This window comes from Pseudophryne corroboree, chromosome 7 (assembly GCF_028390025.1).
Source record: "Pseudophryne corroboree isolate aPseCor3 chromosome 7, aPseCor3.hap2, whole genome shotgun sequence".
Classification (NCBI taxonomy): Eukaryota; Metazoa; Chordata; class Amphibia; order Anura; family Myobatrachidae; genus Pseudophryne; species Pseudophryne corroboree.
The window spans coordinates 497,395,463-497,422,993 of NC_086450.1; the positions used below are offsets into that span (position 1 = coordinate 497,395,463).

Consider the following 27,531-nt stretch of genomic DNA (forward strand, 5'->3'; position numbering starts at 1 on the left):
ATTCCTCCGTGGAGACATTCACCAGCAGCAATTGCCTCCAGAAAGTACACGGGGACCTGAGATGGTGGATTCCAGTGGGGACGAATTAATAATCTGTGAGGAGGGGGATGTACACAGTGAAAGGGGTGATGAATCGGACGATGATGATGAGGTGGACATCTTGCCTCTGTAGAGCCAGTTTGTGCAAGGAGAGATTGATTGCTTCTTTTTTGGTGGGGGCCCAAACCAACCAGTCATTTCAGTCACAGTCGTGTGGCAGACCCTGTCGCTGAAATGATGGGTTCGTTAAAGTGTGCATGTCCTGTTTATACAACATAAGGGTGGGTGGGAGGGCCCAAGGACAATTCCATCTTGCACCTCTTTTTTTCTTTCATTTTTCTTTGCGTCATGTGCTGTTTGGGGAGTATTTTTTTGAAGGGCCATCCTGCGTGACACTGCAGTGCCACTCCTAGATGGGCCAAATGTTTGTGTCGGCCACTTGTGTCGCTTATCTTAGTCACACAGCTACCTCATTGCGCCTCTTTTTTTCTTTGCGTCATGTGCTGTTTGGGGAGTATTTTTTTCAAGTGCCATCCTGTCTGACACTGCAGTGCCACTCCTAGATGGGCCAGGTGTTTGTGTCGGCCACTTGGGTCGCTTAGCTTAGTCACACAGCTACCTCATTGCGCCTCTTTTTTTCTTTGCGTCATGTGCTGTTTGGGGAGTATTTTTTTGAAGGGCCATCCTGCGTGACACTGCAGTGCCACTCCTAGATGGGCCAGGTGTTTGTGTCGGCCACTTGGGTCGCTTATCTTAGTCACACAGCTACCTCATTGCGCCTCTTTTTTTCTTTGCGTCATGTGCTGTTTAGAGAGTATTTTTTTGAAGGGCCATCCTGCGTGACACTGCAGTGCCACTCCTAGATGGGCCAGGTGTTTGTGTCGGCCACTTGGGTCGCTTAGCTTAGTCACACAGCTACCTCGGTGCAAATTTTAGGACTAAAAATAATATTGTGAGGTGTTCAGAATAGACTGAAAATGAGTGGAAATTATGGTTATTGAGGTTAATAATACTATGGGATCAAAATGACCCCCAAATTCTATGATTTAAGCTGTTTTTTGAAAAAAACACCCGAATCCAAAACACCCGAATCCGACAAAAAAATTTCGGTGAGGTTTTGCCAAAACGCGTTCGAACCCAAAACACGGCCGCGGAATCGAACCCAAAACCAAAACACAAAACCCGAAAAATTTCCGGTGCACATCACTAGTTGCAACATTGGAAAATGTTATATAAATGTAAGTCTGAACCAGTATTGATAAACTGCCCTTTGTGATGTTTTTAAATAATGTTACATATAAAGTTAAACATAAATAGTCCTTAGTCTAATGTTAAATTTGGAGCGAGACCTATTTGCTTGAAATATGAGTGCAGTAATTAGTTCCCTTTTGTTTAGTGGGATTCTGTATTGTTTAAACCGTATGCTAAACCTCTTTCTGTCATATACAGTTATGCATGTTCCTGGTAGACCTTATATTATTTTGATCAAATTTAGGGATGGTAAATCCGGGCATAAATAATGCTAATAATACCCTTGTTAACCCTAGAAAGAATTTTACATTTTAGGGTCCCTCGTCTCCATAGTGTACCCTAGTGGTGAAATACTGGCTCGCAGTCTTGATGTGTGTTCCCGCTTATCAGGTGGAGCTGTTAAAGTTGATGGGACAGCCTAGATAATACCTGCTATTACAAATAATCTATTTCATCTCCTTGTCCATATTGAGTCCATGAGGAAACAGTGTTTTGAGTTCATACATTCATCATAATTCGATGGTGTTGATTCTTTCTGTATAATCCCCCCCCCCCCCCACTCCCCCCGCTCCAATTGGAGTGTACTTCTTGTATCCCTCTAAACTGTAGTGATCGGGGGTCATTGTTGTGATGGTCATTAAAATGTTTTGATAGTTAATCGTCCTCGTATCCTCGTTTTATGTTGCGAATGTATTCAGTAATCCGTACTTTGAGTGGTCATGTCACCCTACCCACATATTGTTTCATGCATGCACATTCTGTAAGGTAAATGACCCCTTTGCTGCTGCATTTTAGTCTGTCTTTGATGTTATATGATTCACCTGTATAGTTTGATTAGAACCCCACTTTAGGTTTTGTGCTAAATGTTCCCATATTCCTACAACCTAGGCATGTTCCACAGTGGTGAAAACCTTTTTTATTTCATTGTTATTAATAGTTGTTTGTATTGCTCATTTTGGAGGGACATGACTATGTACTAGTCTCTGTTTTAAATCAGGTGCCTTTCTGAATACAATTTTCGGCCTGGTTTGTAAATGTTTTCCTAAATCTCGTCCTCCATCAGTATGGGCCAGTGTTTCTTAAGAACATGTTGTAATGCTGCTGCTTGTTGTGAGTAGTCATTTTGACACAAAGGACAGCTATTATGTTTCAATTTATTACAACAAGTCCAACTTAGCAACTAAATGACTGATAGATATTTGAACCAATAGGATGAATAAACTTCTTAGATTGACAATGCAATGGGATGGCGGTACACAGTGAGTGAGGTGAGTCTATGTTTGTGGTGGGGGTGTACAGCATGCAACTTTTAGAGCCACTGCTGTCTAACATACCCCCCGTAGATGGGTCCCACGCTCTCGGCCGACCAGCTTCCAGGGGAACATCTGTACACGGACGCACTACTGGGGTTCAGGGCTGAGAGAGGGGAGACCAGTCTGGGGTTCCCTACTCCCAGTACCCACCCTCCACTGCCCCCCAGCCACCATGAAGATCATCACCCATAAGATAACATCTAAGTGCACTTAGCAACACAGACAAGTGGGATGCTGCCGTCTGGTGAACGCTGGTAATTTGTTACATTGGTTCCTGCAGTTATACGTGTTACGGACTTCACCCGATACTATAGCTCAGATATCTGGTACTGTGAGCAACAGGGACTGGATATCTAAATTATCAGGATCGTTTCTCACTACCATATTTAAGACGTATACTGTATTGTGACCGTATGGGACGACTTACATTAATTGCTACTATAATGTGTTTACATTAGAATTGTTTCTTTTTTACAATTACCTTTGTATTCGCTTTTTGATGCATCAATTTACAATTGTAGAAGTTTTGAAGATATTCAATCTGTTGAGTGTTACATGCACAGAATGAACCTCGAGCACTACCCAGCCACTTGTATTTATCCTACAGTAGTACAATTCTGAAAAGCAATAGACGCAGACCACATCCCATACTACTAGGGCTTCGTGCAGCACCGCAAATACTGTATTTCCTCCTGCTCATGACTGTTCATCTCTTCCAATGGCTACCCACTCCCCAATACTATGCCGATTACTTCTTTTCTTCCTGACATCTCAGCTATATTGTGAGAACTGTGCTGCTAATTGTTACCTGTGCTCTTTTTTATTTTTCTGTGATATTAAGTTCTGTTTACCCTGTATTGTTCTAATGTGTGTTGTATGTATGGCACTGCAAAACACTTGTGGTGCCTTATAACTAAATAATAATAATAATAATAGTTGTTTCTATGGGTGCAGTATGTGCGGTGCACATTGGCCCCTGGGTCCTGTGAGGGCCACACACCATGCACCCTGCACCCATTAATTATACTTACCCCTTCAGAGTCCCATGGCAGCCTTGCACTGCGGACAGAAATCACTTGGAAAATGGCCTCCGTATTAATAGCACACTTTTCTGTCAAACGAAAAGAGACAGGTGGCCACGCCTCCAAATACACCCCAAAATGCCCAGTCTCTGCAAGGAATTTTTTTTACCACGTGGTAAGGAAGGATCAGGCGCTAATAGGTGTAGCGTTCCTAATGCTGCTGCTAAAAATTTGGGGTAGTCACACCCAAAAATACATACAAATACACAAACACAATAGCAGCGCTAACTGAATAATTAACTAGTGAATAAAAAGGATTGAGTGAAAAAAACTAATCACAATTTAATTAGACATAATATTAAAACACATTAAAAACCATAACATGGCCACTGATTCGGTATACTTTTTGGTCAGATAGCTGCCTATCTAGTGTTGTCCATTCCTATTTGAAATGAACTGGTAGAGAATTTAGGTGAAAAGACTGGAGGTGGACCAAAGATGCAGTCCCACATAAGTTATTACCACATTAAGCCGCTGGAGGTGTAGTCCCTTGAGAGTGTCTCTTTGATATACTCAAACCCAAGCAAGGTTTTTAGGGGTCCTCACTGCAACGCGGTATCCTCCTGTCGTGGAGAAGATTGATGGTACTCCAGATGGATTTGTTCACCTCGGTTTCTCTGCAAGATTTGGGATCCAGTCCTGGTCTGGGCACACAAAGGCAGCAATAGTTCCAATGGATAGTGACCAAGCAAACCTCTTGACGCGTTTCGCTGCAGGCACTGCAGCTTTTTCAAAGGTGGTTTGGGCAAGTAAACTGTCTGGGTATTTATACCCTTAGTAATTGGTATCTAATCATCAGCTGTTCATTCAATCCTTCTAATCAGTTAAAATAATACACAAAACATTTATCCGTAGCTAATTAGCAAACTACTATATAATCCTAAGACAGACTCAGTTGTTAAAATAGCCTTTTATAATGAATTCTAACTTAAAAAACCTTTTTCTCTTCGTTCAGAATATATAAACTCTTAAACTACTTCCGGGTTAAGGGGACATGTGACTACATTAAAGTGTCTCCATTTATGGCAACCAGTTCGAAAATGAGTACATAGAGGCATATACATATGAGTACTATGATTCTTTTATTTCTAGAGGAGTCGAAAACATGAAAAATATACCATCGCGAACTATTTTTACTATCTCGGACGGTCAGTTTTTCACTTCCGGGATCAGGAGTCAGGTGGTTTCTCCGTTCAGTGGAACGCATATTCGTTCCACTGCTTAGCAACAGGACAGAGACTTCATCCTCAGTCTCGCGTCTCTCCGATCACGTGACCACATTGATCACATGGACACGTGACGTAGGGGCGCGACTGAGCATGAAGCTCATAGCGCTATGATACGATCCCGTTGTCATAGAAACCCACGGCCAATAGCGCCATCACTAGAGCTATGCTGCAGCCCTTTATTCAAATAGACACATTCTGGAAGTTTACTTTGTATCGACCTTCTGTAAGATATAGTTACTAAGTTGTTTTTAATTCACTATATTCTTAGTCAGTTATACAAGGTAACATAACCCCATTAGAGAAATCAATGGGGCAGTTCAGAAACATTAATATTCTGTGTATGTTCGTATGAACTATATATAATTATTTTTTATAAACATTAAAAAATTACATATCCCCTAATCAGACCACCCTTTTCACGTACAGGAAATGGTACTGATCGGGAGAGAAAGAAGGAGGGAGGGAAAGAAAGATGGAATAGACAGGGATGCAGAAAACCTTTATATAGTAGACAACCCACTAGGGCTGATGATATCCTGATCTAATAATATCCCTAGTTACTTTTCAAGTGATTGTGGGACACATAGTCATTATGCCATGTATCTCCCTAATATTATATAGCTGACTAAGGGAGTTTATAGGGAGAACTCAGTATAAACATTTATCCAGCTCCAACCGCATCTCTATCTACATCTGAATAAATCTAATGTCCAATCCTGACAGGTCATGAATCAGATCACAGTATTTAATTCAACCGATTCATTTAGACCCTCTGGGTAAATACTATTCATCTGGTACATCCAGAAAACCTCCTGCCTGCACAGTCTTCTATATCTGACGCCCCCACGGATGGTTTGGGCTACAGATTCTAGGCCTATCAGTTTCAGACATTTGGGATCCCCGTTATGAGCCTCAGCATAGTGTTTCGAGACACTATGTGTCTGGATACGTTTAATGATATTCCTCATATGTACAAGGAATCTCACTCAGACAGTTTACTTGCCCAAACCACCTTTGAAAAAGCTGCAGTGCCTGCAGCGAAACGCGTCAGGAGGTTTGCTTGGTCACTATCCATTGGAACTTTTGCTGCCTTTGTGTGCCCGGACCAGGACTGGATCCCAAATCTTGCAGAAAAACCGAGGTGAACAAATCCATCTGGAGTACCATCAATCTTCTCCATGACAGGAGGATACTGCGTTGCAGTGAGGACCCCTAAAAACCTTGCTTTGGTTTGAGTATATCAAAGAGACACTCTCAAGGGACTACACCTCCAGCGGCTTAATGTGGTAATAACTTATGTGGGACTGCATCTTTGGTCCACCTCCAGTCTTTTCACCTAAATTCTCTACCAGTTCATTTCAAATAGGAACGGACTACACTAGATAGGCAGCTATCTGACCAAAAAGTATACCGAATCGGTGGCCATGTTATGGTTTTTAATGTGTTTTAATATTATGTCTAATTAAATTGTGATCAGTTTTTTTTCACTCAATCCTTTTTATTCACTAGTTAATTATTCCGTTAGCGCTGCTATTGTGTTTGTGTATCTGACCAGTCTCCACCTACACCCCACCTCCAACACGCCCACAACACCACCCATAACACACCCCTGACACTCCACAATTTATGCCCACTACTTTTTATATAAACTGAATATACAGTAAATTTCATAACATTTGATATAAATCTTTCAATAGACATAGGGCGAGCACATAAACTTTGTCGCACATGCGCTGAGTCTGGGCAGACAGAGGCTTGTGTCCATAATAAGGAAAGAAGGGCAATCATGGGTACGTGGTATACTCCTGAGTTAAATCTGGCTGTAGACAAGGGGTACAAATTGTGTAAAATCTATGAGGTGTAACATTTTGATGAACGATCTGACGATTTGTTTTCAGATTACATTCAAATGCATTTCAGGGATAAACAAGAGGCTTCTGGTTATCCCGAATGGTGTACAGACTCTGAGAAATGCCAAGCGTATATAGATGCCTTTTGAAAAAATGAAGGCGTGTCTTTGAGACCCGATCACATAGAAATCAATCCTGCAAAAAGACAATTTTCAAAATTGTTTTTAAACTCCTTATGGGGAAAGTTTGGTCAATGTAGTAACATGTCCAACACGTGTCTAGTGTCTAACCCCGACAAGCTTTTTGAATACACATTTTTACAGAACTATGATGTGTCTGCTTCAGACTTTATAGATGATGATACAGTTATGGTGAATTGGAAATATGCTAAAGACCAGGGGGTATATTTACTAAAATTCGTATTTTTCCAAATGAGGTTAAAGTTCAATCACGAATGACATCGAAAGTGTAATTTTGCAACTTTTTGAATTTATTACGACTAATTTACTAAGCTGTCGTATTCTGCATTTTCGTATTTTCCGATGTCGATGTCATTTGTATTTTTTGGCAGTGTTTTACGGGAGTGAATAGTAAAACACTGCCGACATTAACACAATGAATCTCGGCCGGATCTGTGAGATCCGTGCAGGTCTTCATTGTGCACCTTTCGTAAAAAAAATAACTGTTAAAAATAAAAATAAAAAATGCGTGGGGTCCCCCCTACCCTAAGCAAAACCAGCCTCGGGCTCTTTGAGCCAGTCCTGGTTCACAAAATATGGGGGGAAACATGACATGGGTTCCCCCATATTTCATAAACCAGCACCGGGCTCTGCGCCTGGTCCTGGTTCCAAAAATACGGAGACAAAAAGCGTAGGGGTCCCCCGTATTTTTGAAACCAGCACTGGGCTCCACTAGCCAGGTACATAATGCCACAGCCGGGGGACACTTATATAGTGGTCCCTGCGGCCCTGGTATTACATACCCAACTAGTCACCCCTGGCCGGGGTACCCTGGAGGAGTGGGAACCCCATAAATCAAGGGGTCTCCCCCTCCTGCCACTTAAGGGCCGGGGGTGAAGCCCGAGGCTGTCCCCCCCATCCAAGGGCGGCGGATAGGGGGCTGATAGCCTTTTGAAAAAATGTGAATATTGTTTTTAGTAGCAGTACTACAAGTCCCAGCAAGCCTCCCCCGCAAGCTGGTACTTGGAGAACCATGAGTACCAGCATGCGGTGGAAAACCGGGCCCGCTGGTACCTGTAGTAGTACTACTACAAAAAAAATACCCCCCAAAAAACAGGACACACACACCGTGAAAGTATAATTTTATTACATACATGCACACCTCCAAATATACATACTTACCTATGTTCACACAAGGCTCTGTCCTCTTGTCCCTGTAGAATCCTTGGGGTACCTGTGAAAAAAATTATACTCACATAATCCAGTGGGAACTTTGCGGTCAGCGGTTGACCGAAAGTAACCTCACCGCTGACCGCAAAGTTCCCACCATTGGATACAATGGAGCGCATAGGCGCTACATTGTATCTCTGCCGTGTGCAGCCTGACAGACACTACAGGAGCACACAGCCAATCAGGAGAGTGCCACGACGCGGCGCTCCCTGATTGGCTAAAGGGACCCTCTTTGACAGGAGTCAGGGGGGGTCCTGGCAGTCGGGGAAAGGGGTCCCATGTGTAAACATGGGACCCCTTTCAGTGCGTGGTCGGGTTTCCATTCTATTATTTTGCCAAGTACGTGGATTATACAAAGGTCAGATTCTACACTGGATTATGTGAGTATAATTTTTTTCACAGGTACACCAAGGATTCTACAGGGACAAGAGGACAGAGCCTCGTGTGAACATAGGTAAGTATGTATGTTTGGAGGTGTGCATGTATGTAATAAAATTATACTTTCACAGTGTGTGTGTCCTGTTTTTTTTGGGGGTATTTTTTTAGTAGTAGTACTACAGGTACCAGCGGGCCCGGTTTTCCACCGCATGCTGGTACTTGTGGTTCTCCAAGTACCAGCTTGCGGGGGAGGCTTGCTGGGACTTGTAGTACTGCTACTAAAAACAATATTCACATTTTTTCAAAAGGCTATCAGCCCCCCATCCGCAGCCCTTGGATGGGGGGGGGACAGCCTCGGGCTTCACCCCTGGCCCTTAAGTGGCTGGAGGGGGAGACCCCTTGATTTAAGGGGTTCCCACTCCTCCAGGGTACCCCGGCCAGGGGTGACTAGTTGGGTATGTAATGCCAGGGCCGCAGGGACCACTATAAAAGTGTCCCCCGGCTGTGGCATTATGTACCTGGCTAGTGGAGCCCGGTGCTGGTTTCAAAAATATGGGGGACCCCTACGCTTTTTGTCCCCCATATTTTTGGAACCAGGACCAGGCGCAGAGCCCGGTGCTGGTTTATGAAATATGGAGGAACCCATGTCATTTTTTTCCCCATATTTTGTGAACCAGGACCGGCTCAAAGAGCCCGAGACTGGTTTTGCTTAGGAGGGGGGACCCCACGCATTTTTTTTGGGAAAAATTAACACTTTCCCACCCCTTCCCACTGATAAAAATGCACGGATCTCACGGATCCGTGCATGCCTATTAGAACACGGTAAAAAAAAGCAGGTCTATTTTAAAACTGCTTTTTTTTACGATTTGTATTTATTCACGGCAGTGTTTGGCTATTGCCGGCAGTGTTTGTGAAATACAAATTTTAGTAAATGACCGAGTTCTATCAAATAACAGGCGTATTTGACCGATGGTGTATTCATTCGTATTTTTTTTCTTGGACTTCAAAAAAAATATGAATGCCCTCATCACTGCCGAGATTTGTGCTTAGTAAATTCCCGTGATGAAGAAAAAACGCAAAATCGGTCAAAATCGGGAGCTTAGTAAATATACCCCCATTACTTCAAATACTAAAATAATAATATCTTCATTGCCGCAGTGACAATGGCATAGGCCCGTATTGAATTGTACAGTCTATTGGATAGATTACAAGACCGTTGTCTTAACTATGATACAGACTCTGTGATTTTTTTCAGCAGGTCTGGAGATTGGAATCTGCCATTGGGTGGTTATCTAGGTGCGCTGACTAGCAAACTGCCGACGGGGACACATATAACCGAGTTTGTCTCATCAGGCCCCAAATAATACCGCTATCGCCTAAACAATGAAAAGGTATAAGGCTCAATGTTGATAATGCGCAACACATTAACTTTGACAGTCTGAAAGACCTGGTCTTAGATTATCCTTTAAACCCCGAAGGTAAATATCAGGAAAAAAAATTGTGATCCGCCAACCTGGTATAGTCCAGTTTAAAAAGTTTTGCCAGATTGAGATGCGCGCGCTGCAGTTTACACTAAACAGAAACTTACAGATATAGAAAAAGGAGAGGACTGATTGTACAGCTAAGCAGCTACTGTGGAGTGTGTAAGGCTCCTTAAAAATAGAATATATATATATAAAATTAATAGTAGCGCTAGGGTTTTAAGAAAAGAAACAATATACTGCGGTTTGAAAAAATAAAAATATATTTATTTATACAATCAATATTATATTAAAAATTCATGCATGTAAAATAGAATAAAGTGCTTTTGAGGTATATATAAGATCTAAATGGCAATTTATAAAAGGTGGAATGCTGGCTCCTGACTCTGGAACAATATAGAATATGGGGGGTAATTCCAAGTTGATCGCAGCAGGAATTTTGTTAGCAGTTGGGCAAAACCATGGCCCTCATTCCGAGTTGTTCGCTCGTTCTTTTTCTTCGCATCGGTGCGATAAGTCGCAAACTGCGCATGCGCAATGTTTACAGTGCGTCTGCGCCAAGTAAATTAGCACAAAAGTTTGGTATTTTACTCACAGCGTAACAAGGTTTTTTCATCGTTCTTGTGATCGGAGTGTGATTGACAGGAAGTTGGTGTTCCTGGGCGGAAACTGACCGTTTTATGGGTGTGTGTGAAAAAATGCAGGCGTTTCAGGGAAAAACGCGGGAGTGTCTGGAGAAAAGGGGGAGTGGCTGGGCGAACGCTGGGCGTGTGTGTGACGTCAAACCAGGAACGAAAAGGACTGAACTGATCGCAGTGGCAGAGTAAGTCTCGAGCTACTCGGAAACTGCAAAGAAATTTCTAATCGCTATTCTTTTCGCAATTCTGCAAACCTTTCGTTCGCAATTCTGCATAGCTAATATTCACTACCAGTAGGCGGCGGCTTAGCGTGTGCAAAGCTGCTAAAAGCAGCTAGCGAGCGAACAACTCGGAATGAGGGCCCATGTGCACTGCAGGGGAGGAAGATTTAACATGTGCAGAGAGAGTTAGATTTGGGTGTGGTGTGTTCAATCTGCAATCTAATTTGCAGTGTAAAAATAAAGCAGCCAGTATTTACCCTGCACAGAAATAAAATAACCCACCCAAATCTAACTCTTTCTGCACATGTTATATCTGCCTCCCCTGCAGTGCACATGGTTTTGCCCAACTGCTAACAAAATTCCTGCTGCGATCAACTTGGAATTACCCCCATAGAGTCTTGCAATATAGGGAGATCACAGTTAGTATATGATGTATCCGGTAGATTACCCAGTTTAGGATGAGAGGTTTATATTACCCAATCCGTGTTTGCAGTCCTTCTTATCCTCTGATAGAGGTGCTGTTATATGAACGGACAAGTGATGGGCACTGAAGACTATCAAGAGAGAGCAATTCATTTTTGACAAAAAGCAAAAGAAACATGAAGATAACACCATTAGATTTGTTGGGGGCTTCTGCCGAGAATGGTACCACGTGAAACAAGCCATTCAGATACATTGGGCAGTTTTACACTTGGATCCCATCCGATCTGAAAAACTTGGACCACAAGTCTCCATGAGCTGGAGGAGATCGAGAAACTTGAAAAATAGGCTGGTTACCAGTGATTTCCAGCAATTCCGAGTAAAGACACTGGCAACAATGGGTACATACCCATGTGGTCATTGTAAAGCGTGTCAATACATCCATAAGACTGACAGTATTCAGGATCGGTATGGTAAAACCATCAAATTCAGACACTTTATTAATTGCTCCACAGAAGGGGTGATCTATTGCATTACCTGCAGCTGTAGTAAACGATATGTAGGTATGACTACCAGATCACTGAAGCAAAGAATATTGGAACACGTAGGATCCATCCGTAATGCGACCAAAGATCTCGAAAAAATGAAGAAACTCCCCTCTGTGGCACGACACTTCTTACACAAACATGCAGGATGGTGGGATGAATTGAAAGTGTGTGGTCTCGAAAAAGTTAAACTGGGCATACGTGGTGGAGATTGGACTAACATCCTCTTACGTAAAGAGGATGTTAACAAATCCATCAATTTTGGAGCATTCCTCTCAACTTGAATCGGCCATCATTCCATTTCATGATCATTAATTCCATTGCATTAAACTTTACATAACCTTACATTGGCACACATGCATAAGCACCAATTCATCACACAACTACACATCATGACTTCACGAGCATGTCACTTTTCACATTTGTATATTTTCATCACTCACTGTGTGCTATCATTCACAGTTTTTGTAAATAACACCCACATTTTTTCTCTTGGCCCATTCTTTACATCATTCATGGACCCATCATAGTTAGGCATTCTCATCAATTTCACACATACCTTTTCTATAATCTCCACTTCAGTAGTATTACACAATCACCCAGTAATATCAGCAACTCATACAATTTAGTGTAGACCTCACCACACTAAACAGGTACACACTCACTAATTTTTTCCCCCTCAAACCTCCCCCCTCTCTTCTTTCCCCTCCCCTATTATCCATTCCATTCATCTCCAGCAATTTCCATCAACACTTACATATCCCTTCCTTCAGGTTCAAAAGGTCTCCCTTCCACATTCACATGTACACCTCACACATTTTGTTCACAGACCATTATATTCATTAATTCCTTTCATTATACAGCAAAAATATATACATCATTTTCAATAACTTTTATTACTCCTATAAATGAAGACACAATGATAATTTTTAAACTTTAATATCATCCATACAAGTTGCGGCGTCCTCCCTCCATATTTCACATTATCTATAAACACGTGGTATTATTTAAACATCTAATTATTTGTAATCTTCTCATCTCATTTTTTTCATATTTCCTTCTTTTCTTTTACTATTTTTATCTTAATTTAATGGGGCAAATAAGCTCCTACTTATTATATAAGCATTATATTTAACAACTATTTATTTCATGTAATTTGAGGCATATATCTTTAATATGAAGCTCATCAATTCATACGGCCAGGCATAATGTGATTAATAATGGAACTCCACTGTAATGATCTAGCAGGGAGAGCCGCGATTGGTGGCCTCCCAGATAAAACAGAGCCATGGCATTCAGTGTTCACGCAACCCGTGAACAAGCTGTTGTGAAACGTACGTTGGGTGATGTGTTCTCGGTCACGGAGGGCGCGCTCACGTGACCGGCAGGGGAGTTGACCAGGCGAGCTGCTTGCACACACGCCGCATGGTGTATAGTGGTCAGCGGCATTCAGCAAACAGGGAGATGCATACAGGCATATAAGCATTTTTCCTTTTCCCTAATTTATATAGAATTACCCTCCTAGCTATACATGCAATCATGATATTGGACATGTTGGTCTTCCAGCAAGTTTTTGCTAATTACTAAATCTTGGTGCTTTGATTGTAAGTGTCACTGACAGCTGTTTATGATATTCCAGTACTGACCAACGGTGATATGTGCAAGTACATGATTTTTTGCGATCTACAGTACACATGCTTAGTTGGGAGTATTCGGACGCTACAGCAATTAACCCTTGGGGCTCTGGGTATTATAGTGTTGATATTACTTTCAACTGACGTCTGGTATTTTCAAGCAGTGATCTATGCAGATGTAAATGTAATGTTAGAAATGTAACGATCTACCACTGGTGCACGAGCTGTTACAGTGCTGCATTAATTGGCTTTCCAAACATTTATTATTATAGATACAAATACTGTAAATGTATCACTGCCTACACATGTTACATTTTTTGAGCATTGAAATGTTTCTAATTGTGTTGCAAAGGCATTATCTGTAACTTCCTGTCTGACGGGGTTTAATTCTACTTATCAGCTAAAGAAAAGTGGCTTACTGAGAACCTCTTTCCATATGCATATATTTGCTTAATATTAACCTCTTTATATATATATATATATATATATATATATATATATGACCATCCTGTGCCTCTTTCTCTTGTTTATGACTGACTCGCACTTTGGGATAAATATTGAGACGGACCACTTGCGTTGTGGTGTATATCCACATCAAGAATATCTCTTTACTAACCTGAGTGTTAAAAGTCTCCTTATCTTTTTTCTAGGTGTGTGACTGTACTCTGCCCGCTCTTATTCCCCATCCTATACCAAAGATGCTGGCATGACGGGAGAAGAGTAGAAGGGTTAGATCGTCACAGTCTCAGCCCCTTTTGTTACAGTCCTATTTGAGGATTTAATGTTTGCCTTTGTTACAAAAGTTATTGTCATTGTTACAATTGATTATTTTTCACACTTTATGCTCATACTCTCAATAGGGAGATTTGATCAGCAATAGAGATATCATCTCTCTGGATCATAAAACAGTGTTGATTTGCCTACATAAATTGTGCAAGCATATATGGACCAGTCTTTCTAGTGGCGTTGTTAGGTCCATAAAAATATGGGCCTTATGGACGAAAACCTATACTGACCAGATGATTTGAACCCCTGTATACCTATAAGATTGGGTTGCAAAATGGCGAAATGATGGTTAACTAAACAACCCTGGTCAAGCACTGCATTGATTACTGTAGTCAGGCTCAGTGATAACTATTTCTTATGTATCCTTTATAATAACTGCACCTAACGCTGCTGATCAATACGTAACCTACTACCATACCACATTGTATATGCCCATTCACGTCTGATCTTGGAAGCAATACAATGTAGGGCTTGGTCAGTACCTAAGAGGGAGACCATTAGGGAATACCAGGTGTTGTAGGTTACCGTTGGCATCATACAAGCAACATAGCTGACTTTGCAGTTTCTTTTGAATACATTTAGCAGATATGCAAAATAATGTTTAATGAATTCATCAATAAATTCACAGATGCAGCTGAATTTATGGTTCACGATTAACATACTGTAGCTATCTATTTAATTATGTAGATTCTGTGTGTCTATATTTTATAATAAATCAGTTTCTATTAAAAGTTATGTTTTAACTACTTCATCATCACAAAATTAATTCTATAACTTTTTCCAAGAGCGAGTGCTCCCAACAAAGGCCACTTCTTTTTTCTTTTTCTCCATATTCAATGATGTCTTTTGACCTATGGGAGCACCACTGACGATCACCATCTTGTCTACACAAAAAATTTGATATTAATTGGTAGACGGTGATGAATGCTAGATTGTAATCTAACTTGTCGGTTTTCTTGGAAACTCAATCACACAATCTATTTTACATATAACATAGTCCTGGGCGGTACCCTCAACTCAATTCCCCCTACGCCAAAACACATGTCTTGTAAGAGACTTTTGCGATCGCCCTATGACTAATGAAAAAAACTGATATCAAATGATATCAAACTATGAAATTTATATACAATTTATATTAAAAATGGGCGTAAATCAGGGAGTGTCGGGGGGTGTTATGGGTGGCCTTGTGGCCGTGTTGGAGGCGGAGTGTGGGTGGACACTGGGCATGGCACCTGTCCCCTCCTCTCTTAAAATGCCCCTGGTGAGATGCACAGATTTATCAAGACTCAGAGAGTGCTAAATTCCACAGAGATAAAGTACCAGCCAATCAGCTCCTAACTGTCTTTTTTTCAAACACAGCCTGTAACATGGCAGCTAGGAGCTGATTGGCTGATACTTTATCACTGTGGAATTTATCAGCCAATAAGCTCCTAGCTGCCATGTTACAGGCTGTTTTTGAAAAATGACAGTTAAAATAATAAATCTGGGCCTCAGTGTATAAAGCCTTCTGTCCTGTGTTACAGGTGGCTAGAGGCCCTTTTACTCGGTCAGTGGAGGGCCATATTACATACAGGCTTTGCAGCAGAGCAGTGTTTAAACCTGTCATAATATGCTGGCTCAGTCACAAGTTATTACATACCTCCCAACATTTGAAAATAGGTGATCGGGACAACTGCGCGGCAATGCCGTGCCCGCATCAGGAAAAGGGGCATGGTCTATTTGAAAGGGGACATGGCTTCTCTGGAGTGCCACAGTCGGGAGCCATGCCCCTATTTTCATCATTGAAGGGGCATGGCCAGTGCTCTATGAGCTGCTGGCATGGCCCTTCTCCCTCTGTCTCCAGTGAATAGACGGTGTGTGCATGCGCACATCATCTATTCACCGCTGCTCTGCTTAGCAGATTGACAGAGCCTCCCAACTGCAGCCCATGGGTGGGATAGTCCCAAAAAACAGGACTGTCCCGTGAAAATCAGGACAGTTGGGAGGTATGTTATTAGCATACTGACTACTGCTGGTAAAGACAGGTAACCACTGTCCATCTCTGTTACTCCAATGTGGAGCCCATCCTACAGTAGATGATCTTCTGGACCTGACGCTGCTGACACAGGATCAGTATGAGCATGTGAGGATGAATGTACCTTCCTGTGGCAGGATGAGAGAGCTCTGTGACATTGCTAAATCCTGAGTAGTTGTGTTTCCTCAGAGTCAGGTAGAACAGGTCCTTATTATTATTATTATTATTATTATTATCATCCTTTATTTATATGGCGCCACAAGGGTTCCGCCGAGACCAGTTATAGAGTACATAAACAAATAATCAAAACAGGAAAACAGCAACTTACAGTTGAAGACAGTATAGGACAAGTACAGGGTAACTAAATATAAATACATCAGCACTGAGATAAGTATCAGGTGGCAGAAAACTGCAGGATTTGGGGCAGTTGAAGTTTATTAAAGTAAGAAAAAGGATAAGCACGAGGGAAGAGGGCCCTGCTCGAGAGAGCTTACAATCTAAAGGGGAGGGGTAGACAGACAGGGGTGACACAGATGGGGTAGACCGAGCGTGGAACAGAGGGATAGGATGAGATTTGGCTGAGTTTGGTGTAGAAGTGGGTCTTGAGAGCCCGTTTGAAGTTCTGTAGAGAGGTGGAGAGTCTGAGGGAGAGAGTTAGGGAATACCATGGAATGGGAGCAGCACCGGAAATATCTTGGAGATAGGAGTGGGAGGAGGTAATCTGTAGGCAGGAGAGTCGGTAGAGTGAAGAGGACGGGTGGGAGTGTAGAGGGAGATAAGGTCAGAGATGTAGATGGGAGAGGAGTGGGTGAGGGCTTTGTAAGTGAGTGTGAGAAGCTTGAATTGGATTCTGAAAGGGAAGGGAAGCCAGTGAAGGGCTTGTAGGAAGGGGAGGTGGACGTAGTGCGTTTGGTGAGGAAGATGAGCCGGGCAGCAGCATTGAGGATAGATTGGAGTGGAGAGAGGTATTTGTCAGGAATGCCAGTCAGGAGGAGATTACAGTAGTCCAGTCTGGAGATGACCAGTGAGTAGATAAGGGTCTTAGGGGTACATTTACTAAGCAGTGATAAGAGCAGAGAAGTGAGCCAGTGGAGAAGTTGCCCATGGCAACCAATCAGTACTGAAGTAACATCTATAATTTACATACTATAAAATGATACAGAGCTGCTGATTGGTTGATGGGGAAATATCTCCACTGGCTCATTTCTCCGCTCTTATCACTGCTTAGTAAATGTACCCCTAAGTGGCATCCTGTGTCTGCATGGGTCGCAGATATGTAGAAGGAACAGGGTAAGTTTCCCCATCATTGTGATAATAACTGAAAATATGAGGTAAAATATGTCAGAGGGGAAGAAAACTCAAAGATGGAAAATTATTATTTTAAACCTCTATGTATTAAAATTCTACTCTGTTACCTGATTAATGGTTTATACAGATTTAAATTCTATTAATCTCAGTCTGTATTAGGTGTATTAGGAGCTCTCTCAGACTGTGGGCAGGATGTATTAAAATACATCACTGCCCCTTGCCGTCCACCGCAGTGATGCTACTTGCATATGTACTAACGCATAGGTTCTCAAACTCGGTCCTCAGGACCCCACACAGAGCATGTTTTGCAGGTAACCCAGCAGGTGCACAGGTGTATTAATTACTCACTGACACATTTTAAAACATCCCCAGGTGGAACTAATTATTTCACTTGTGATTCTGTGAGGAGACCTGCAAAACATGCACCGTGTGGGGTCCTGAGGACCGAGTTTGAGAACCTGTGTACTAACGTATGCAATTATCGCAACGGGGTGACAGAGACCCCCGCAAGACCTGTGAGAAGTATTGCAGGGCATCTCTAAGGGGTCTATCACCTCCCAGACCCAGAAGATGACATTTGCTGGGGTCCCCGGGCTCCTTCTTCTCCCCCTGCAGTCAGAAGGACAAATGGCTGTGCTGAGGGTGAGAAGGGGGCGGGGGATCGTGCTGCTGCACCAGGAGCCTGCCAGGAGAGAGGTGAGGAGAGGGGGGGGGGGGGTGCTCTGCTGGTCAATGGGTGCAGCGTTCAGCAGCGGGTGCAATTAGAGATGAGCGGGTTCGGTTTCTCTGAAACCGAACCCGCACGAACTTCATGTTTTTTTTACGGGTCCGAGCAGACTCGGATCCTCCCGCCTTGCTCGGTTAACCCGAGCGCGCCCGAACGTCATCATGACGCTGTCGGATTCTCGCGAGACTCGGATTCTATATAAGGAGCCGCGCGTCGCCGCCATTTTCACACGTGCATTGAGATTGATAGGGAGAGGACGTGGCTGGCGTCCTCTCCATTAGAAATTAGATTAGAAGAGAGAGAGAGATTGTGCAGAGTCAGACAGAGTTTACCACAGTGACCAGTGCAGTTGTTGTTAGTTAACTTTTATTTATTTTAATATAATATATCCGTTCTCTGCTATATCCGTTCTCTGCCTGAAAAAAAACGATACACAGCAGCAGCCAGTCACACAGTGTGACTCAGTCTGTGTGCACTCAGCTCAGCCCAGTGTGCTGCACATCAATGTATAAAAGGCAAAGCTTATAATAATTGTGGGGGAGACTGGGGAGCACTGCAGGTTGTTATAGCAGGAGCCCCCAGGAGTACATAATATTATATTAATTTAAAATTAAACAGTGCACACTTTTGCTGCAGGAGTGCCACTGCCAGTGTGACTAGTGGTGACCAGTGCCTGACCACCAGTATAGTAGTATATTGTTGTATGTATTGTATACTATCTCTTTATCAACCAGTCTATATTAGCAGCAGACACAGTACAGTGCGGTAGTTCACGGCTGTGGCTACCTCTGTGTCGGCAGTCGGAACTCGGCAGGCAGTCCGTCCATCCATAATTGTATTACAATATATACCACCTAACCGTGGTATTTTTTTTTCTTTCTTTATACCGTCGTCATAGTGTCATACTAGTTGTTACGAGTATACTACTATCTCTTTATCAACCAGTGTACAGTGCGGTAGTTCACGGCTGTGGCTACCTCTGTGTCGGCAGTCGGCAGGCAGTCCGTCCATCCATAATTGTATTATTATTATAATATATACCACCTAACCGTGGTTTTTTTTTCATTCTTTATACCGTCATAGTGTCATACTAGTTGTTACGAGTATACTACTATCTCTTTATCAACCAGTGTACAGTGCGGTAGTTCACGGCTGTGGCTACCTCTGTGTCGGCAGTCGGCAGGCAGTCCGTCCATCCATAATTGTATTATTATTATAATATATACCACCTAACCGTGGTTTTTTTTTCATTCTTTATACCGTCGTCATAGTGTCATACTAGTTGTTACGAGTATACTACTATCTCTTTATCAACCAGTGTACAGTGCGGTAGTTCACGGCTGTGGCTACCTCTGTGTCGGCAGTCGGCAGGCAGTCCGTCCATCCATAATTGTATTATTATTATAATATATACCACCTAACTGTGGTATTTTTTTTTCTTTCTTTATACCGTCGTCATAGTGTCATACTAGTTGTTACGAGTATACTACTATCTCTTTATCAACCAGTGTACAGTGCGGTAGTTCACGGCTGTGGCTACCTCTGTGTCGGCAGTCGGCAGGCAGTCCGTCCATCCATAATTGTATTATTATTATAATATATACCACCTAACTGTGGTATTTTTTTTTCTTTCTTTATACCGTCGTCATAGTGTCATACTAGTTGTTACGAGTATACTACTATCTCTTTATCAACCAGTGTACAGTGCGGTAGTTCACGGCTGTGGCTACCTCTGTGTCGGCAGTCGGCAGGCAGTCCGTCCATCCATAATTGTATTATTATTATAATATATACCACCTAACCGTGGTTTTTTTTTCATTCTTTATACCGTCGTCATAGTGTCATACTAGTTGTTACGAGTATACTACTATCTCTTTATCAACCAGTGTACAGTGCGGTAGTTCACGGCTGTGGCTACCTCTGTGTCGGCAGTCGGCAGGCAGTCCGTCCATCCATAATTGTATTATTATTATAATATATACCACCTAACTGTGGTATTTTTTTTTCTTTCTTTATACCGTCGTCATAGTGTCATACTAGTTGTTACGAGTATACTACTATCTCTTTATCAACCAGTGTACAGTGCGGTAGTTCACGGCTGTGGCTACCTCTGTGTCGGCAGTCGGCAGGCAGTCCGTCCATCCATAATTGTATTATTATTATAATATATACCACCTAACCGTGGTTTTTTTTTCATTCTTTATACCGTCATAGTGTCATAGTAGTTGTTACGAGTATACTACTATCTCTTTATCAACCAGTGTACAGTGCGGTAGTTCACGGCTGTGGCTACCTCTGTGTCGGCAGTCGGCAGGCAGTCCGTCCATCCATAATTGTATTATTATTATAATATATACCACCTAACCGTGGTTTTTTTTTCATTCTTTATACCGTCGTCATAGTGTCATACTAGTTGTTACGAGTATACTACTATCTCTTTATCAACCAGTGTACAGTGCGGTAGTTCACGGCTGTGGCTACCTCTGTGTCGGCAGTCGGCAGGCAGTCCGTCCATCCATAATTGTATTATTATTATAATATATACCACCTAACTGTGGTATTTTTTTTTCTTTCTTTATACCGTCGTCATAGTGTCATACTAGTTGTTACGAGTATACTACTATCTCTTTATCAACCAGTGTACAGTGCGGTAGTTCACGGCTGTGGCTACCTCTGTGTCGGCAGTCGGCAGGCAGTCCGTCCATCCATAATTGTATTATTATTATAATATATACCACCTAACTGTGGTATTTTTTTTTCTTTCTTTATACCGTCGTCATAGTGTCATACTAGTTGTTACGAGTATACTACTATCTCTTTATCAACCAGTGTACAGTGCGGTAGTTCACGGCTGTGGCTACCTCTGTGTCGGCAGTCGGCAGGCAGTCCGTCCATCCATAATTGTATTATTATTATAATATATACCACCTAACTGTGGTATTTTTTTTTCTTTCTTTATACCGTCGTCATAGTGTCATACTAGTTGTTACGAGTATACTACTATCTCTTTATCAACCAGTGTACAGTGCGGTAGTTCACGGCTGTGGCTACCTCTGTGTCGGCAGTCGGCAGGCAGTCCGTCCATCCATAATTGTATTATTATTATAATATATACCACCTAACCGTGGTTTTTTTATACCACCTAACCGTGGCAGTCCGTCCATAATTGTATACTAGTATCCAATCCATCCATCTCCATTGTTTACCTGAGGTGCCTTTTAGTTCTGCCTATAAAATATGGAGAACAAAAAAGTTGAGGTTCCAAAATTAGGGAAAGATCAAGATCCACTTCCACCTCGTGCTGAAGCTGCTGCCACTAGTCATGGCCGAGACGATGAAATGCCAGCAACGTCGTCTGCCAAGGCCGATGCCCAATGTCATAGTACAGAGCATGTCAAATCCAAAACACCAAATATCAGAAAAAAAAGGACTCCAAAACCTAAAATAAAATTGTCGGAGGAGAAGCGTAAACTTGCCAATATGCCATTTACCACACGGAGTGGCAAGGAACGGCTGAGGCCCTGGCCTATGTTCATGGCTAGTGGTTCAGCTTCACATGAGGATGGAAGCACTCAGCCTCTCGCTAGAAAACTGAAAAGACTCAAGCTGGCAAAAGCACCGCAAAGAACTGTGCGTTCTTTGAAATCCCAAATCCACAAGGAGAGTCCAATTGTGTCGTTTGCGATGCCTGACCTTCCCAACACTGGACGTGAAGAGCATGCGCCTTCCACTATTTGCATGCCCCCTGCAAGTGCTGGAAGGAGCACCCGCAGTCCAGTTCCTGATAGTCAGATTGAAGATGTCAGTGTTGAAGTACACCAGGATGAGGAGGATATGGGTGTTGCTGGCGCTGGGGAGGAAATTGACCAGGAGGATTCTGATGGTGAGGTGGTTTGTTTAAGTCAGGCACCCGGGGAGACACCTGTTGTCCGTGGGAGGAATATGGCCGTTGACATGCCAGGTGAAAATACCAAAAAAATCAGCTCTTCGGTGTGGAGGTATTTCACCAGAAATGCGGACAACAGGTGTCAAGCCGTGTGTTCCCTTTGTCAAGCTGTAATAAGTAGGGGTAAGGACGTTAACCACCTCGGAACATCCTCCCTTATACGTCACCTGCAGCGCATTCATAATAAGTCAGTGACAAGTTCAAAAACTTTGGGTGACAGCGGAAGCAGTCCACTGACCAGTAAATCCCTTCCTCTTGTAACCAAGCTCACGCAAACCACCCCACCAACTCCCTCAGTGTCAATTTCCTCCTTCCCCAGGAATGCCAATAGTCCTGCAGGCCATGTCACTGGCAAGTCTGACGAGTCCTCTCCTGCCTGGGATTCCTCCGATGCATCCTTGCGTGTAACGCCTACTGCTGCTGGCGCTGCTGTTGTTGCCGCTGGGAGTCGATGGTCATCCCAGAGGGGAAGTCGTAAGCCCACTTGTACTACTTCCAGTAAGCAATTGACTGTTCAACAGTCCTTTGCGAGGAAGATGAAATATCACAGCAGTCATCCTACTGCAAAGCGGATAACTGAGTCCTTGACAACTATGTTGGTGTTAGACGTGCGTCCGGTATCCGCCGTTAGTTCACAGGGAACTAGACAATTTATTGAGGCAGTGTGCCCCCGTTACCAAATACCATCTAGGTTCCACTTCTCTAGGCAGGCGATACCGAGAATGTACACGGACGTCAGAAAAAGACTCACCAGTGTCCTAAAAAATGCAGTTGTACCCAATGTCCACTTAACCACGGACATGTGGACAAGTGGAGCAGGGCAGGGTCAGGACTATATGACTGTGACAGCCCACTGGGTAGATGTATGGACTCCCGCCGCAAGAACAGCAGCGGCGGCACCAGTAGCAGCATCTCGCAAACGCCAACTCTTTCCTAGGCAGGCTACGCTTTGTATCACCGCTTTCCAGAATACGCACACAGCTGAAAACCTCTTACGGCAACTGAGGAAGATCATCGCGGAATGGCTTACCCCAATTGGACTCTCCTGTGGATTTGTGGCATCGGACAACGCCAGCAATATTGTGTGTGCATTAAATATGGGCAAATTCCAGCACGTCCCATGTTTTGCACATACCTTGAATTTGGTGGTGCAGAATTTTTTAAAAAACGACAGGGGCGTGCAAGAGATGCTGTCGGTGGCCAGAAAAATTGCGGGACACTTTCGGCGTACAGGCACCACGTACAGAAGACTGGAGCACCACCAAAAACTACTGAACCTGCCCTGCCATCATCTGAAGCAAGAAGTGGTAACGAGGTGGAATTCAACCCTCTATATGCTTCAGAGGTTGGAGGAGCAGCAAAAGGCCATTCAAGCCTATACAATTGAGCACGATATAGGAGATGGAATGCACCTGTCTCAAGTGCAGTGGAGAATGATTTCAACGTTGTGCAAGGTTCTGATGCCCTTTGAACTTGCCACACGTGAAGTCAGTTCAGACACTGCCAGCCTGAGTCAGGTCATTCCCCTCATCAGGCTTTTGCAGAAGAAGCTGGAGGCATTGAAGAAGGAGCTAACACGGAGCGATTCCGCTAGGCATGTGGGACTTGTGGATGCAGCCCTTAATTCGCTTAACAAGGATTCACGGGTGGTCAATCTGTTGAAATCAGAGCACTACATTTTGGCCACCGTGCTCGATCCTAGATTTAAAGCCTACCTTGGATCTCTCTTTCCGGCAGACACAGGTCTGCTGGGGTTGAAAGACCTGCTGGTGACAAAATTGTCAAGTCAAGCGGAACGCGACCTGTCAACATCTCCTCCTTCACATTCTCCCGCAACTGGGGGTGCGAGGAAAAGGCTCAGAATTCCGAGCCCACCCGCTGGCGGTGATGCAGGGCAGTCTGGAGCGACTGCTGATGCTGACATCTGGTCCGGACTGAAGGACCTGACAACGATTACGGACATGTCGTCTACTGTCACTGCATATGATTCTCTCAACATTGATAGAATGGTGGAGGATTATATGAGTGACCGCATCCAAGTAGGCACGTCACACAGTCCGTACTTATACTGGCAGGAAAAAGAGGCAATTTGGAGGCCCTTGCACAAACTGGCTTTATTCTACCTAAGTTGCCCTCCCACAAGTGTGTACTCCGAAAGAGTGTTTAGTGCCGCCGCTCACCTTGTCAGCAATCGGCGTACGAGGTTACATCCAGAAAATGTGGAGAAGATGATGTTCATTAAAATGAATTATAATCAATTCCTCCGCGGAGACATTGACCAGCAGCAATTGCCTCCACAAAGTACACAGGGAGCTGAGATGGTGGATTCCAGTGGGGACGAATTGATAATCTGTGAGGAGGGGGATGTACACGGTGATATATCGGAGGGTGAAGATGAGGTGGACATCTTGCCTCTGTAGAGCCAGTTTGTGCAAGGAGAGATTAATTGCTTCTTTTTTGGGGGGGGTCCAAACCAACCCGTCATATCAGTCACAGTCGTGTGGCAGACCCTGTCACTGAAATGATGGGTTGGTTAAAGTGTGCATGTCCTGTTTTGTTTATACAACATAAGGGTGGGTGGGAGGGCCCAAGGATAATTCCATCTTGCACCTCTTTTTTCTTTTCTTTTTCTTTGCATCATGTGCTGATTGGGGAGGGTTTTTTGGAAGGGACATCCTGCGTGACACTGCAGTGCCACTCCTAGATGGGCCCGGTGTTTGTGTCGGCCACTAGGGTCGCTTATCTTTCTCACACAGTCAGCTACCTCATTGCGCCTCTTTTTTTCTTTGCGTCATGTGCTGTTTGGGGAGGGTTTTTTGGAAGGGACATCCTGCGTGACACTGCAGTGCCACTCCTAGATGTGCCCGGTGTTTGTGTCGGCCACTAGGGTCGCTAATCTTACTCACACAGTCAGCTACCTCATTGCGCCTCTTTTTTTCTTTGCGTCATGTGCTGTTTGGGGAGGGTTTTTTGGAAGGGCCATCCTGCGTGACACTGCAGTGCCACTCCTAGATGGGCCCGGTGTTTGTGTCGGCCACTAGGGTCGCTAATCTTACTCACACAGCTACCTCATTGCGCCTCTTTTTTTCTTTGCGTCATGTGCTGTTTGGGGAGGGTTTTTTGGAAGGGACATCCTGCGTGACACTGCAGTGCCACTCCTAGATGGGCCCGGTGTTTGTGTCGGCCACTAGGGTCGCTTATCTTTCTCACACAGCTACCTCATTGCGCCTCTTTTTTTCTTTGCGTCATGTGCTGTTTGGGGAGGGTTTTTTGGAAGGGACATCCTGCGTGACACTGCAGTGCCACTCCTAGATGGGCCCGGTGTTTGTGTCGGCCACTAGGGTCGCTTATCTTTCTCACACAGTCAGCTACCTCATTGCGCCTCTTTTTTTCTTTGCGTCATATGCTGTTTGGGGAGGGTTTTTTGGAAGGGACATCCTGCGTGACACTGCAGTGCCACTCCTAGATGGGCCCGGTGTTTGTGTCGGCCACTAGGGTCGCTTATCTTACTCACACAGCGACCTCGGTGCAAATTTTAGGACTAAAAATAATATTGTGAGGTGTGATGTGTTCAGAATAGGCTGAAAATGAGTGTAAATTATGTTTTTTGAGGTTAATAATACTTTGGGATCAAAATTACCCCCAAATTCTATGATTTAAGCTGTTTTTTAGGGTTTTTTGAAAAAAACACCCGAATCCAAAACACACCCGAATCCGACAAAAAAAATTCGGTGAGGTTTTGCCAAAACGCGTTCGAACCCAAAACACGGCCGCGGAACCGAACCCAAAACCAAAACACAAAACCCGAAAAATTTCAGGCGCTCATCTCTAGGTGCAATAGAAGTCCATAGACTTCTGTAGGGTATCGCCACCTTGGTGGCAAAAACCTGGTGACTGGGTCTTAGTACATATGAAAATGCAGTAAAACCCCTAAAAACAGGGATTTTACTGCATTTTCCCTTCAGTACATCCCGCCCTGAGAGCCAAATTCATGTCTGCACGCAATTACAATTTTCTAGGCTACGGAGCTGCTAATATCAGCAAGTGAAGCTGCCGCCCAGAAAAGAATACAGGTGCCCAATGGAGCTATCGCAAATTCATTCGCAACTGCGTACACATTCGCAGTCTATAGGTAAATATGCGGAACATCGGGTGTAAGGGTTATTGTACGGCTATGCAGACTGGGCACAGCAGTAGCGGCACAGACACCATGTTTTTGCATGTGTGAGCTTCCAGCTGATGGCAGATACACGCCCCAAAACAGCCATGACACGCCTGCATTTTTGCAACCACTTCTCGTTAACACCTCCAAGTGGTCACTTCCTGTCAATCACCATTTCCCATCACTATGGAGGCATGGCCAGTGATCTGAGCTGCTGGCATGCCTCCAGACCCTCTATCTCCCGTGAATAGACGCTGTTTTTTCACCGCTGCTCTGCTAAGCAGTGCAGTGAGTGACAGAGCCTCCCAACTGCCCCCCACCCCCACTGCGGGATACTGCGGCCCGTTGGTTGTACAGTGGGACAATCACAAAAAACGGGACTGTCTCGCAAAAATTGGGACAGTTGGGAAGTATGTTATTAGCATTCTGACTACTGCTGGTAAAGACAGGTAACCACTGGCCATCCCGTTACTATCTGACCCCTGATGTGTGAGAGGTGCAGTGAGTTTGTACAGACCTCTCCTTTATGCTGCGCTGCTCGTCTCCATTAAGCTGCTGTGGCTGCTCTGCTTGCACAACTTACTGCACAGCCTCCTCTAGAAGAGACATGCAGGAACCTGAACGCTGACTGATGCTGATGCCTCTCTACTCCCTTGTCCTCTGAGCGATGTTCTGGCTGTCACTGATCCCTGTCAGTGCTGCCGCTATTCTGCTGCTCCTTCTCCTGCTGCCCCAAGCTGCCAGGATCCTGTCTCCTCACATACCGGGGCCTGTCTCCTCTCCTGAGAGCACGAGCTCCATCTCTCACATGAGGTAAATTCCTCTCCTCAGCTCCTGAGGTACCACTCTCCTCTGGTGCCTCTCTGTTCTCATCAACTGCTGCCAAGATCCTGTCTCCTCACATACCGGGGCCTGTCTCCTCTCCTGAGAGCACGAGCTCCATCTCTCACATGAGGTAAATTCCTCTCCTCAGCTCCTGAGGTACCGCTCTCTTCCAGTGCCTCTCTGATCTCATCAACTGCTGCCAGGATCCTGTCTCCTCACATACTGGGGCCTATCTCCTCTCCTGAGAGTATGAGCTCCGCCTCTCACATGAGG

At 43.9% G+C, this 27,531-nt stretch overlaps 1 pseudogene; it reads left to right on the top strand.

The window, feature by feature from the left end:
• Window positions 1–14,680: 14,680 nt before the first annotated feature.
• LOC134946236 (5S ribosomal RNA) lies at window positions 14,681–14,799 on the top strand (annotated as a pseudogene).
• Window positions 14,800–27,531: the final 12,732 nt, after the last annotated feature.